This window comes from Canis lupus, chromosome 30 (genome assembly GCF_003254725.2).
Source record: "Canis lupus dingo isolate Sandy chromosome 30, ASM325472v2, whole genome shotgun sequence".
Lineage (NCBI taxonomy): Eukaryota > Metazoa > Chordata > Mammalia > Carnivora > Canidae > Canis > Canis lupus.
The window spans coordinates 22,788,776-22,801,617 of NC_064272.1; the positions used below are offsets into that span (position 1 = coordinate 22,788,776).

Consider the following 12,842-nt stretch of genomic DNA (forward strand, 5'->3'; position numbering starts at 1 on the left):
CCTAGTGACATGGAAGAGCAGGGGCATGACAGAGGCAGGACCTGTAAGGTGGGAACAACAAGCCTACAGTGATGCAGGAGACCAGATGCCTGCCCGTTTTAAAAGTGTGTTTTAAAATGTCGATTAGGGGGCAGCCGGTGGCTCAGCGGTTTAGCACTGCCTTCAGCCCAGGGCGTGATCCTGGGGTCCTGGGATCAAGTCCCACATCGGGCTCCTTGCATGGAGCCTGCTTCCTCCTCTTCCTGTCTCCGCCTCTCTCTCTCTCTCTCTCTCTCTCTCTCTCTGTGTGTGTGTCTCTCATGAATAGATAAATAAAATCTTCAAAATAAATAAATAAAATGTTGATTAGGGGTGCCTGGGTGACTCAGTCAGTTAAGCATATGCCTTTAGCTCAGGTCAGGTCTTGGGATCGAGCCTCGTGTTGGGCTCCCTGCTCTTTTTGGGGAGCCTGCTTCTTTCCTGCTCCCCCTACTCGTGCTTTCTCTATATAAAATAAATAAATTCTTAAAAATGTCAACTAAACCCATGACAACACAGTGGGAAAGTGGCATGTAAGTGCTATGTAAATCCAGAACATTTTTAGTCTCCATACTGAGCTAATGGTCAGTTTTTGATAGTGCTGTGCTTGGAGTACATTCTGAAACAAATGCTTTTCCTTGCATTTATTTATCTATCAAAATATTGACTACTTCGCAAATAGTAACTCAGTACTTACTGTGCTAATTGACACTGGAGATTATTGTCTTACTCCCGGTCGTTACACAGTACACAGGCCACTTGGAAGGTTGGGTCATCTGTCTTTTTTTTTTTTTTAAAGATTTTATTAAAAATCTTTAACGATTTTTAATCTTTCAGGCCCTGGGCTGAAGGTGGCGCTAAGCCACTGAGCCATTGGGACTGCCCCATCTGTCTTTTTTTTTTTTTTTAAGATTTTATTTATTCATGAGAGAGACAGAGACAGAGACACAGGCAGAGGGAGAAGCAGGCTTCTTGCAATGAGCCTGACTGGGACTCAATCCTGGGTCTCCAGCATCACGCCCTGGGCTGAAAGTGGCCCTAAACCCCTGAGCCACCTGGGATGCCCCCCATCTGTCTTTTTGACTAGAGTTTTCGAGTACCTGTCGGGGTAGAATTGGGCCGTTGGATCATTTGACTACTGATGGCAGAGCCTTGTCATTTGCCCCTGCTCTTTGGAGGGGGGCGGCCAGAATGGCTTCCTGTGTACATGAGGAGGTTCAAGACATTTGGCAGCAAGAGCTAAGTTTTAGCATGTATGGGAGTACTTGACTTACTTGCTGTAACTTACCCGATGCCCAGGTCTATTTTTTTCCTTTGTTTTTAGCAAATATGAGGTGGGAGGGGGGCGGAGAAGATTTCTCATCTGTTTTATTTCCTGAATTGCTTCTAGTCTTACACCCAAAAACATCTCCAAGGAAATAATTCTGAAAAGTAGGCCTAGTGTGGATGAGGTTTCTTATCACAAAGCTCATTAGAATAACATGTAGCCTCTTGAAAACAGTGGTCTCCTTTTGATGATATTTAAATGTTTAAGTTCAAAAAACGGGTTCTGACAGTTCCACATCTGAAAGCATCATTATTCTGTTCAGTATCTTCAAAAGGCATGGAGCCGAGAGGGTGGGGTGGCAGCTAAGTGGCCTGGTTATATATTTGTGTGCTGCTGAAATCTTACAGCAGGTGGGATTCTCAGAAAGCAAATAGTTCATTCCAAGAAGTTGTTTCCCAAAAGCAACTGAGGATGGAGCACACCCTGTTATATGTTTATTTTGGTAAAAGGAAAACAGAGTTGGGTTTCTCTGGGGCCTCAAAATGTCAGGGATGATGAACACATCCATTCATAAGCTGAACTCATTCCTTTGATGGAGACCTTTGTCCTGCGTGCCTCACTCAGAGGTGAATCTCTTTTTTCAAATAAGGACTGTCCAGTTGTTCCCTTTGGGCTCACAGAACTGATTATTCAGAAATGAGACTTTCAAGCTCCAAAGCAAAGGTTGGGCATCCTCCCAGGGCTAAGCTTCTATAGTAGGCATTTCCTCACCAGTCAGCACAGGACCTTCCTAGGCTCCATCTTCATGAGGGGTACACTCTTGAGATTGTCATTCAGCCTCCACCTCCCTGCCATTGTGTGCATTCACTGAAGGCCATTGGGAATTAAACATTGTGGAGTTTGAGAGGCAGCCCTGCCCCCCAGGAGCCCTCAGTCTGTAATGGGGTGGTAGAGAAGTCAGAGGGCATGGCAGTGAGGGGGGCCTAGATAGCACCAGGACAGGTCTGGGGAAGGGTTGAGGGATGACAAAAAGAGGGAAGCTTGGTCAGGGGAGTCTGGGAAGGTAAGGCCTGAGAAGAATAGTGGTTGCCAGGCAAGCTCATGGAAGCCAAGGAGCATGGTGTCTTTCGAGAACCCTCAGTCCTGCATGGGGGCATCTCAGGTGGCCCGAGATTATCAGGGGCCTTGTCTTGTACACCATGCTAAGGAGTGCAAAGGAAGAAACCAATTAATGATTTTTAAGCTGAAGTACACACAAGTGGACGAATTGGAAAGGTCACACTTGAAAAGATCAAGGTCATGTGGAGAATGGATTGGAGGAGAACAAGACTGGTGGCTGAGAGAGAATTTAGGAAACTATTGCTGACGTGCAGGTAAGACCAGGCGCAAATCAGGATGCCAGCCCAGGAACGGAGAAGAACAGCTGGGATGTTCTCAGAGGTAGGGTCAGCAAGAAGCAATTACCAACTGGTGTGGTACCAAAGGGAGAGGAAGAATCTAGGATGCTTCCAGATTGCTGAGAGAGGGTGGGGTTGACAATAATGCCATGTCCTGTGCTTAGTCAGGAAATTCTTTTTTCTATTTATTCATAAGAGACACAGAGAAGTTGAGACATAGGCAGAGGGAGAAGCAGGCTCCCTGTGGGGAGCCCGATGTGGGACTCCATCCCAGGACTCTGGGATCGTGGCCTGAGCCAAAGGCAGATGTTCCCTTAGGAATTTTAAGAAAGGATCAAATGGTCCCAGGACCTTTTAGTGCTGTTAGATAATCTGAAGCTACTACAACAAGAATAGGCACGGCTCTAAGTTGAGTATAACCAGGGAGTTGTTTTTCTAAATAGGAGAAAAATGTAGAGAAGTCCCAATAAAATGTCATTTGGTTTAGAAAAACAAAACTACTAGAAGAGAATTAGGAATAGAAGAGTTCCCGATGGAGCTTCTTTAGTGTATGCCTGCCCTGTGTTAGGGTGTTGCCCTTTACCACCTTGGCAGGTGGCAATAATTCCCTCCATTCTGGAAGATTGAAAGAGCAAACCATCAGCCCAGAGGTATTTTAGCTAAGATGGTTTGGGGTCCTGATCAGCAAGAGGTCCCCACTTCAGGGAAGTAGAGTCATGCCCGAGTTGGGGGGATCCCCTGGTTGCAATGTGAGGACTACATGCTCAGGTGGTAGCATGATCTAGTGAAGTGGACAAACAGGGACTTGGAGTGGGATGGGCCAGATGTGCTCAGAATCCAGAATTATCTGTTAGCTTATAACCTTGTCCAAATTACTGAAGCTCCTTGTTCTTCAGTTTTCCCCCAATTTTTTTTTTCTTGAGGCGGGTTGCTTGTCAAACAGCGTTTATTGAATGTAAAATAATCCCAGCCCCGTGGGGAAGAATTCAAAGGAGAAAGAATAATATACATTAAATACCCACCTGAGCATTTACACTCACACGTGCACACACAAGCATACGTACCACATCCATATCTGAGCTCTAACAGTGACAAATCCAACACCTGCCTCCCCCTACCTGAGTGACTGCTGTTAGGAGGTGGTGTAGAGGTGGGGCTGCAGGATGGGTTCTAATAGCACCCTTGTCCTTCCCTCACCCCTGACCTGTCCAAGGGTCAGGGTGCAGAGGAGGTGGGTGACAACTCTTCCTGGCTCTGCCACCAACACTTCTTGGCCTGGATCTCATTAAGGGCCTCTTTGATGGAGCTGTATGTCTCTTGTTGGCCTTCAGCACACAGTCAGAGGTCTTATTGGCCTGTAGCATGTGGGCCACATCCTTGGCTGTCCCATTGCCAACGAGATGGCTATACTTGTCCTTGTATTCACCAGGGAGCTCATCACCATTGGCTCCTGCTGGGCTGCCTCCTTCTCTTGCCTCTGGGCCAGCTCCTTCAGCTTCTGTTTCTCCTCAGCCTTCTGCAGGTCCCACTCCTCCCCATGATGGTAGATCATGACATAGTGACACTCATCATCTTCCCTCAAGGAGAAGGATGTCAGGCCAGCTACTTCCACCGTATCGTCTTGGATGCTCCTCTCTATCTTGTTCATCAGCTGACTTTTTCTTTTTTTTTTTTTTTTTTACATATATATTTTTTTTAATTGGAGTTCAGTTTGCCAACATATAGCATAACACCCAGTGCTCATCCCATCAAGTGCCCCCCTCAGTGCCTGTCACCCAGTCATCCCCGCCCACTTCCCTTTCCACCACCCCTTGTTCATTTCCCAGAGTTAGGAGTTTCTCATGTTCTGTCTCCCTTTCTGATATTTCCCACTCACTTTTTCTCCTTTCCCCTTTATTCCCTTTCACTATTTTTTATATTCCCCAAATGAATGAGACCATATAATGTTTGTCCTTCTCCGATTGACTTATTTCACTCAGCATAATACCCTCCAGTTCCAACCACATCGAAGCAAATGGTGGGTATTTGTCGTTTCTAATGGCTGAGGAATATTCCATTGTATACATAAACCACATCTTCTTTATCCACTCATCTTTTGATGGACACCGAGGCTCCTTCCACAGTTTGGCTATTGTGGACATTGCTGCTGGAAACATTGGGGTGCAGGTGTCCCGGCGTTTCATTGCATCTATATCTTTGGGGTAAATCCCCAGCAGTGCAATTGCTGGCGTTGACTTTTTCTTTTTTTTTTTTTGACTTTTTTTTTTTTTGACTTTTTCTTGATCTGCCCACTGTCTTGGATAGAATCTGACACCTCTTTCTCCATCTTTTTATTTGTTGTTTCTCTTGATCCTGTAATATCTTCAAGTGGTGGCCTACTCCCAGGCCTCGTGCCGAGACTCCTGGTCACCGAGGCTGGGTGGCTTCTCCATGGAGCTCAGGATGGAGCCCAATAGGTCCACCATCTTGGGAGCCAGTATTCTATTTGACAAGAATGTTAGGAAGGTTAAATGTGAACCTAGCTAGAGTGCCCTAAGTAGTGCCTGACCCATAGTGAGCACTCAGTAAATCGTCGATCTTTCCACATTGTTGATGTGGGACGTGTCTCTATCACCACTGGACAGGAACCTTGGCTTTCTGCTTATGACCTGAATGGCACTTGGTCCCTTGGGCAGATAGCCATCTTTTTTCTCTTCTACTACCTGCAGCTGGTTTGGTCAGTAGATGGAAGGGGATTTGGGGGTCTTGGCATCATCTTCTCTCTCTTTTTGATCATGTCTGCATAATGCCAGTGTGTGTGTGTGTGTGTGTGTGTGTATGCATATGTGTGCCTTGGGATGGGAGCATTGGACCATGAAAAGGCTCATAATAATGACTGAGGGGATCCCTGGGTGGCTCAGAGGTTTAGCGCCTGCCTTTGGCCCGGGGTGTGATCCTGGGGTCCCGGGATCGAATCCCACGTCGGGCTCCCTGCATGGAGCCTGCTTCTCCCTCTGCCTGTGTCTCTGCCTCTCTCTCTCTGTGTCTCTCATGAATAAATAAATAATCTTTAGAAAAAAATAATAATGAATGAGAGAGGAAAAAATAGATATAATCCAAATATATCTGTTGCTATATTATTTGTTAAAGACCTGCAAAAACCAAAAATAGAACCTAGCAAAACTGCTTTTTCAAAATATTAAACCTCTGCTTCCTAATTTTATCATGGTTTATGAGGGTCCTCTTCAATTCTTGTATTAAACATGATACACATGTGTGGCTTTATTTTCTCTTCTCCTTTGCTGAAAAGATAAAATGCAATTCTTCCTTTCTTCCTTTCTTTCTTCCTTTCCTTTCTTCCTTTCTTCCTTTCTTTTCTTTCTTTTCTTTCTTTTTCTTCTTTTCATGTATTTATTCATGAGAGGCACACAGAGAGAGGCAGAGGGAGAAGCAGGCTCCATGCAGGGAACCTGATGTGGGACTCAATCCCCGCACTCCAGGGTCACGCCCTGAGCTGAAGGCTCAACCGCTGAGCCACCCAGGCGTTCCCTCCTTTTTTTCTTTTTTTTTTTTTTTACTAAGAGTGAAGTTTATCATGTTTGTGTCATTTCAGTTTCAGTGGATAAAATCAGATTTACCTGAAAATAATAAGACATCAGTAGTTTTGTTTTTGATACAGGAGCCTGAAAATAAGCTAGAACAGCTTAGAGAACACAAATCAGCTCTGTACCACAAAGACCATGTGAAAAAAAAAAAAGGAGTTGAAAGAGTTTACTAATATGTGTGTCAAATTTATACCATATTGCATGGTGCCATTGGCAATGTTTTTCTTGATGTCAAAATATTACAGAAGTGTGCCATAGGCAGGTGCTCCATCTGTACTTTCAGGTTTTTCTGATAGGAGCCGGTTTCTGACTGTTTAGTAGAATCTAGAGTCCTCTTGGGCTGTCTGCAGTCTGTGTCTTCGCCCTCTGTGGCCTCACTCAGTGCTGCCTGGGCATTTGTTCACGGGTTCCTTCTTACCCCAGCTGTGCTCTCTGTGGTTTGGGAAGGCGAGACACCTGCCGTCCTTGTCCTCAGGGAGCTTACAGTTGGGCTTTTCCGGCCTCCCTGCCATGGCCTGAGCAGCTTTCACGCCTTTTTTTTTTCCATTCTCTTCTTTGATGAGAATGATTTTATTGGCCTTTGACTCAGCTTCTATAGGGAGTTTCTTAGTATCTTGCAGTACTTTCCCGAGAGGAGTCTTCATGCTGGGTTCCACCTCTCTCTTAGTACTGCAAGAACAGATACTGCAAACTCTGAGTGCCAAGTGCTTCTTTGAAAAGTCCATCAAGGCTCATATTTTTCCTGTGTTCGCTGTCAGTGGCCCCTTGATGCTCATAGCCTTTTAATGTGATGTCCTCAGTTTTCCTTTGACTTCCTTCCTCTGTCAAGAGGGCAGCCAACTGATGATGAGGATTTGGGGATACGCCTGATGTCAAGGAAGTGCCTGAAGTAATTCTCCTTCACTTCCAATCCAGGCTGGAGTGCCTCAGCGGTGCATGTGTTGGTGGTCCAACACCCACACCCCAGCTGCAGGCAGGGGCAGCTTCCCTTTGGTCAAGGGATCTTTTCTTTTCTTTTCTTTTCTTTTCTTTTCTTTTCTTTTCTTTTCTTTTCTTTTCTTTTCTTTTCTTTTCTTTCTTCTTTTCTTTTCTTTTCTTTTCTTTTCTTTTCTTTTCTTTTCTTTTCTTTCAAGATTTTACTTATTCATGAGAGGCAGAGAGAGAGAGAGAGAGAGAGGCAGAAACATAGGCAGAGGGAGAAGCAGGCTCCCTGTGGGGAGTCCAGTGCGGGACTTGATCCCAGGACCCTGGGATCACCCCTGAGCGGAAGGCAGCTCCTCAACCACTGAGCCACCCAGGCATCCCATAGGGACTGCTATTTTCAAGTCAGTGTTCAGATAAAAATGCAGAATAAGATCTGGAGAAAACTTTACCCTTTGGTTGTCCTCTTACCCTCTTTTGTCCTAGACTGTTCCCTGCTGTACTTCCTTCTTATTTTTGTGTGATCATGTTGATATTTTCTCTGTATATGTAAGTGGATAGTTGTCACTGAGTAAATAGGAGATGAGATCATTGCTTCTCAGATTTGGAAGAACCTGCCCTTGCTGAGGGGTTGAGGCTGGAGTTCCTTCTCAATCCTGCCTGTGAATGAATAGGCAGCCCCGCCCTATTTGCCTTCCTCCACTGATGGGGATCTCACTGTCTCCCAGAACAGCCTAATTTTATCATTAGGCATCTCTAACTGTTAGAAGACTTTCCCAGCCTTAGATTGAATTTGTGTCCCTGGCCCATTTAGTCATTATTCCTCGTTCTAACCTTTGGAGCCACGCAGAGAAAGTCTAATCCCTTTTCACATGGCAGCCCTTCTGGTATTTATGTTTGGAGACAGTTTATCCTGTTCTCAGCCTTGTACTCCTCCCCTGTGCCCAGTGCCTGCTTTTAGCTTCTCGGTCCTGAAATCATCCTGTCTGCCCAAGCCAGACTCTTGCTGATCCACCCCAAGGAGAGGGGGCTCCCTAACTTATCAGGGAGAGGGATCTAACACACCAATCAGCAGGGTTCATTTGGCTAATGTGATTACTGGGCTCTTTTGTCCTTGGGACTCCCTACATGTTCCCCTGAGGCTGTGTGCTTGGGGAGGAAGACACACTTCTGAAATAGTTGGTAGCTGTTCTTGGTTTCAGGGGAGTCTACAATGTTACTGCCCTGCTGAACCTGGATGTATAATTCCCAGAGATCATTGTGCTCATTGACCATCCTCTGTCTCACGGTGAGCTTGTTATCAGCTATGATGCCCCGACTCTTTTTTTTTTCCTTAAAAAACAAGATTTGCAAAAACAAAACAAAACGAAACAAAACACACACAAAAAACAAGATTTGCTTCTGTGCCTTAGCCATCGTGGAGTCAAACAGTCGGTTTCTTCAGAGCCTTTGATTCTCTCTGTTAAACTGAATTTTGTTAGGCATGACCCATCGTCCAGTCTGTTTGGCCCCTAAACTCTCAACACATTGCCTGTGTTTCCTTGGTTTCTGTGGTTTTAGTGATTCAGAGCACAGGCTTCAGGGTATAAATCCCATGTCTATCACCTACTAGGTGTATGGTTTGGGGCAAGGGCATAGTGAAGAATCTTCTGGAGCAATTGACACAACAGAACAGGGAATGGGGTAAAATGGTGAGCAAAACCCAATATAGCCCTCGTTTTCATGTCTCTTGCAGTCTCATAGAGGAGGTGGACATTAATTTAAAATAAAAAATATAGCTCCTGTGGAGGAAGCTGGAAGAGGGTCTAGGGAGATGTCGCCGGGGTGTCTGGTGGGCCTTGGGATTGGATCTGTGTCACTGCCTGGCAGATATGGTCTTTGACTGTGTGGCTTAGGTCTTTGGCAGCACTGGGTCCAGATCAAAGCATGGTGGTGATAGTCTGGCTCTGGCAGGTGACAGTCCCAGGTGTCTGAGATCTCAGGGATAGTCTCAGAGGGACAAGCATTTATAAGAAGGGAGCAGCTGTGAAGAGCGTGGCTGGGCAGCTGAGTCCTCAGGTGCCATTTAATTTTTTTTATAAAGATTTTATTTATTTATTCATGAGAGACACACAGAGAGAGGCAGAGACATAGGCAGGGGGAGAAGCAGGCTCCCTGCAGGGACCCCAATGTGGGACTCGATCCTGAGATTCTCAGATCGGGCCCTGAGCTGAAGGCAGAGGCCCAACCACTGAGCCACCCAGGCGTCCCTCAGGTGGTGCTTATTAAGGAATGTTTTAAATGGGGCTTTAACTTGGCCACTCCTTCTGTTCAGCCCAAATGATACCCTGGTCTGCGCTTCCTGTCACTGTGGCTTCCTGTGGCCAAGCAAGTTTAATTAATATCTTATTCCGTATAATTGGTTTCCTCTTATCTCTCATTTTTCACTATTTCTTCCTTGCTCTCAATCTCTTTTTATTTCTCTGTTTTCTTCTGTTTTATTTCTCCTGTTCTTTGACTAACACGGCTCCTCTGTTTTTCATTCAATTAATGTTTCTCTCTAGGAGAGCTCTTTGGCTCTGAGATGGAGGAGGAAGGGGCCAGAGTTCTGTCGTCCATAAGCAACACTGGTGAATAGGTTTTGTTTGACGCCCCATTTAAACTCTGCCCCCATGCTGTGTTCTCTGGGGAAGGTATAGTTTCAGTGTTTGTCCAGCTTTCCACATGCTCATTCTCCCCTCCACAAGATGCAGTTTGCAAGTTTTTTTTTTTTTTAATTCTATTTATTGTTTTGAGAGAGAAAGTAAGAGAGAGCATGAGCTGGAGGAGAGGCAGAGGGAGAGGGAGAAGCAGACTCGCTGCTGAGCAGGGAGCCTGATGGGGCCTGGATCCTAGGACCCTGGGACATGACCTGAGCTGAAGGCAGATGCTCAACCAACTGAGCCACCCAGGTGCCCCCAGTTTGCAAGTTTTTTGGTCATTTTGCTCTTCTCTTTGTCTTCTGGGAAACTGTCGCCAGCTGGAGAGCATATTCACACTCCACCTTGCACAGCCTTTGAGCTCGGGAACTTGCTGAGTTTCTGTTCAGGTCCCTGTGACGGGACGCTCTGTGCTCACTGGGTCCTGGAAGATTATTTACCCTGTTCTTTTTTGGCGGAGGTACTATCCAGGAGTACTGCTTTGAGATCTAACCAGGGTGGTATGCCTGGTAACTTGTTGAAGGACATGAGTATCTGTGTTCTGACCACCCAACAGGCTAGAGGTGGAAGATGAGTCAGGAATTGCAAGTGTTGGCTCTGGAGTGACCGCAAGGACCACAGCAGTGGGTTTGACTGCCTGGTGGCTTCTTTTTAAATGATACTTAAAAAACAAAACAAAACAAAACAACAAAAACAAAAAAACAACAACTTTTAATTTTACAATAGTTTTAGATTCATAACAAGATTGTGATGATACTATGGAGAGTTTCCATATACTACCCACCCAGTTTCCTCTATTAACATCATACATTTGGTTTGTCACAATTACGAAACCAATATTGATAAATTATTATTACAGTCCATTATTGTCTTTAGATTTCCTTGGTTTTTATCTAATGTCCTTTTTCTTTTTAACGATTTTACTTATTTGACACAAAGAGAACACAAGCAGGGGGAGCCGCAGGCAGGGGGAGAGGAAGAAGAAGCAGGCTTCCCACCAAGTGGGGAGCCCGATGTGGGGCTCCATCCAAGGACCCTGAGATCATGACCTGAGCCAAAGGCAGACATTCAACCAACCGAGCCACCCAGGCACTCCATCTAATACCCTTTTCCTTATTCTTTTCTTTTTTTTTTTAGATTTTATTTATTCATGAGAGAGAGAGAGAGAGAGAGAGAGAGAGGGGCAGAGACACAGGGACACAGGCAGAGGGAGAAACAGACTCCATGCAGGGAGCCCGATGTGGGACTCGATCCCGGAACTCCAGGATCACACCCTGGGCCGAAGGCAGGTGCCAAACCATTGAGCCACACAGGGATCCCTTAATGTCCTTTTTCTGTTCAAGAATCACATCTAGGATACCATATTACATGTAGTTGTCATGCCTCTGTAGACTCTTCTGGGCTGACATAATTCCTGAGACTACTTTTGTTTCTGATGTTGTGGACAGTTTTGAGGAGGACTAGTCAGATATTTTATAGGATGCCTTTCTATTGCTATTTGTCTTAGGCTTTTCTCATGATTACACTGGTATTAGAAGTTTTGGGGAAGAAAACAGGTAAAGTGCCATTTTCATCACAGTAAACACTATCAATATGACTTATCACTTGCTATTGACCTTGATGAAGTGTGGACCTGGCTGAGGTCATGTTGTCAGGTTTCTCCACTGCAAAGTTATTCTTTTTTTTTTATTTTTTTAAAATTTTTATTTATTTATGATAGTCACACAGAGAGAGAGAGAGAGAGGCAGAGACACAGGCAGAGGGAGAAGCAGGCTCCATGCACTGGGAGCCCAATGTGGGACTCGATCCCGGGTCTCCAGGATCGCGCCCTGGGCCAAAGGCAGGCGCCAAACCGCTGTGCCACCCAGGGATCCCCAAAGTTATTCTTTTTTTCTTCTTTCCATACTGTTCTCTCTGGAAGGAAGTTACTGTGTGCGGCCTATACTCAGGGAGTGAGGAGTTATATTCTCCTTCCTTTAAGGCAGATAATCTGAATCAGTTATTTAGAATTCTTCTGCATGGGAGATTTGTCCCTCTTTCTTCATTTATGTACTTATTTAATCATTTGCTTATATAAACATGTACTCATAGATACTTATTTTTATATTTTGAGTTTTAATACTTCTTTGTTGCTTAAAGTGTTCTAGTTTTGGCCATTGGAAGCTCCATGTCTCTTACATATATCTCCATTATTACATTAATTATATATTAATTATATATTATACTGTGGGTCGTTTGTTTTGTTTTTTATTTTTTAAAGCACCTCCTTACTTTCTGGCACTACAAGATGCTCCAGGCTCTCTTGTATGTCTCCTGCCCCAGTCCTAGAAGTAGCCATTTCTTAAAGAAACCCTGGTTCCTTTTAGGAGAGAATTAATTGGTATTATAAACCAAGATTTGGATGTTAGATATGCTCATTGCTACTGCAGTATTGTTGCTTCTAAGCCCTCTTGGCTGACAGAGCAAGGAAAAACTATGTATGTAGGGTATTTATGAATATGTACCTAGGGCAGCCCAGGTGGCTCAGCGGTTTAGCGCCGCCTTCAGCCCAGGGTGTGATCTGGAGACCCAGGATCGAGTCCCACATTGGGCTCCCTGCGTGGAGCCTGCTTCTCCCTCTTCCTGTGTCTCTGCCTCTCTTTCTCTCTGTGTGTCTCTCATGAATAAGTAAATAAAATCTTAAAAAAAATAAACATGGGCCTAATAAAATAAATATGGACCTATCTGTATCGATACTGAGCTAAATACAAGTCCCCACTCTTGTCTCCAAGTGTAAACCCACCATCAGAAGATCATCCTAGCCTTCTCCTCTTGTAAATCTATAGCCTCCCACTCCAACAGTGAGAAGAAACAAGGCTCCCACCATCTGCCATCCATTTACTTAACAGTTTGTCTAGTCTTAGTATACACATGTAGTGGTTTCAGCATTGTTAACCCATCCCTCTGTAGGAAACAACTTTATCAACTACCCTAAAAT

General features: G+C 44.9%; 1 protein-coding gene and 1 pseudogene across 6 annotated transcripts in view; one reads left to right on the forward strand and one right to left on the reverse strand.

The window, feature by feature from the left end:
* Window positions 1–12,842, forward strand: part of CGNL1 (cingulin like 1) — a 186,820-nt gene that overhangs the window by 52,719 nt on the left and 121,259 nt on the right. The window lies entirely within an intron of this gene.
* Window positions 2,216–5,147, reverse strand: LOC112675870 (sperm-associated antigen 7-like; annotated as a pseudogene).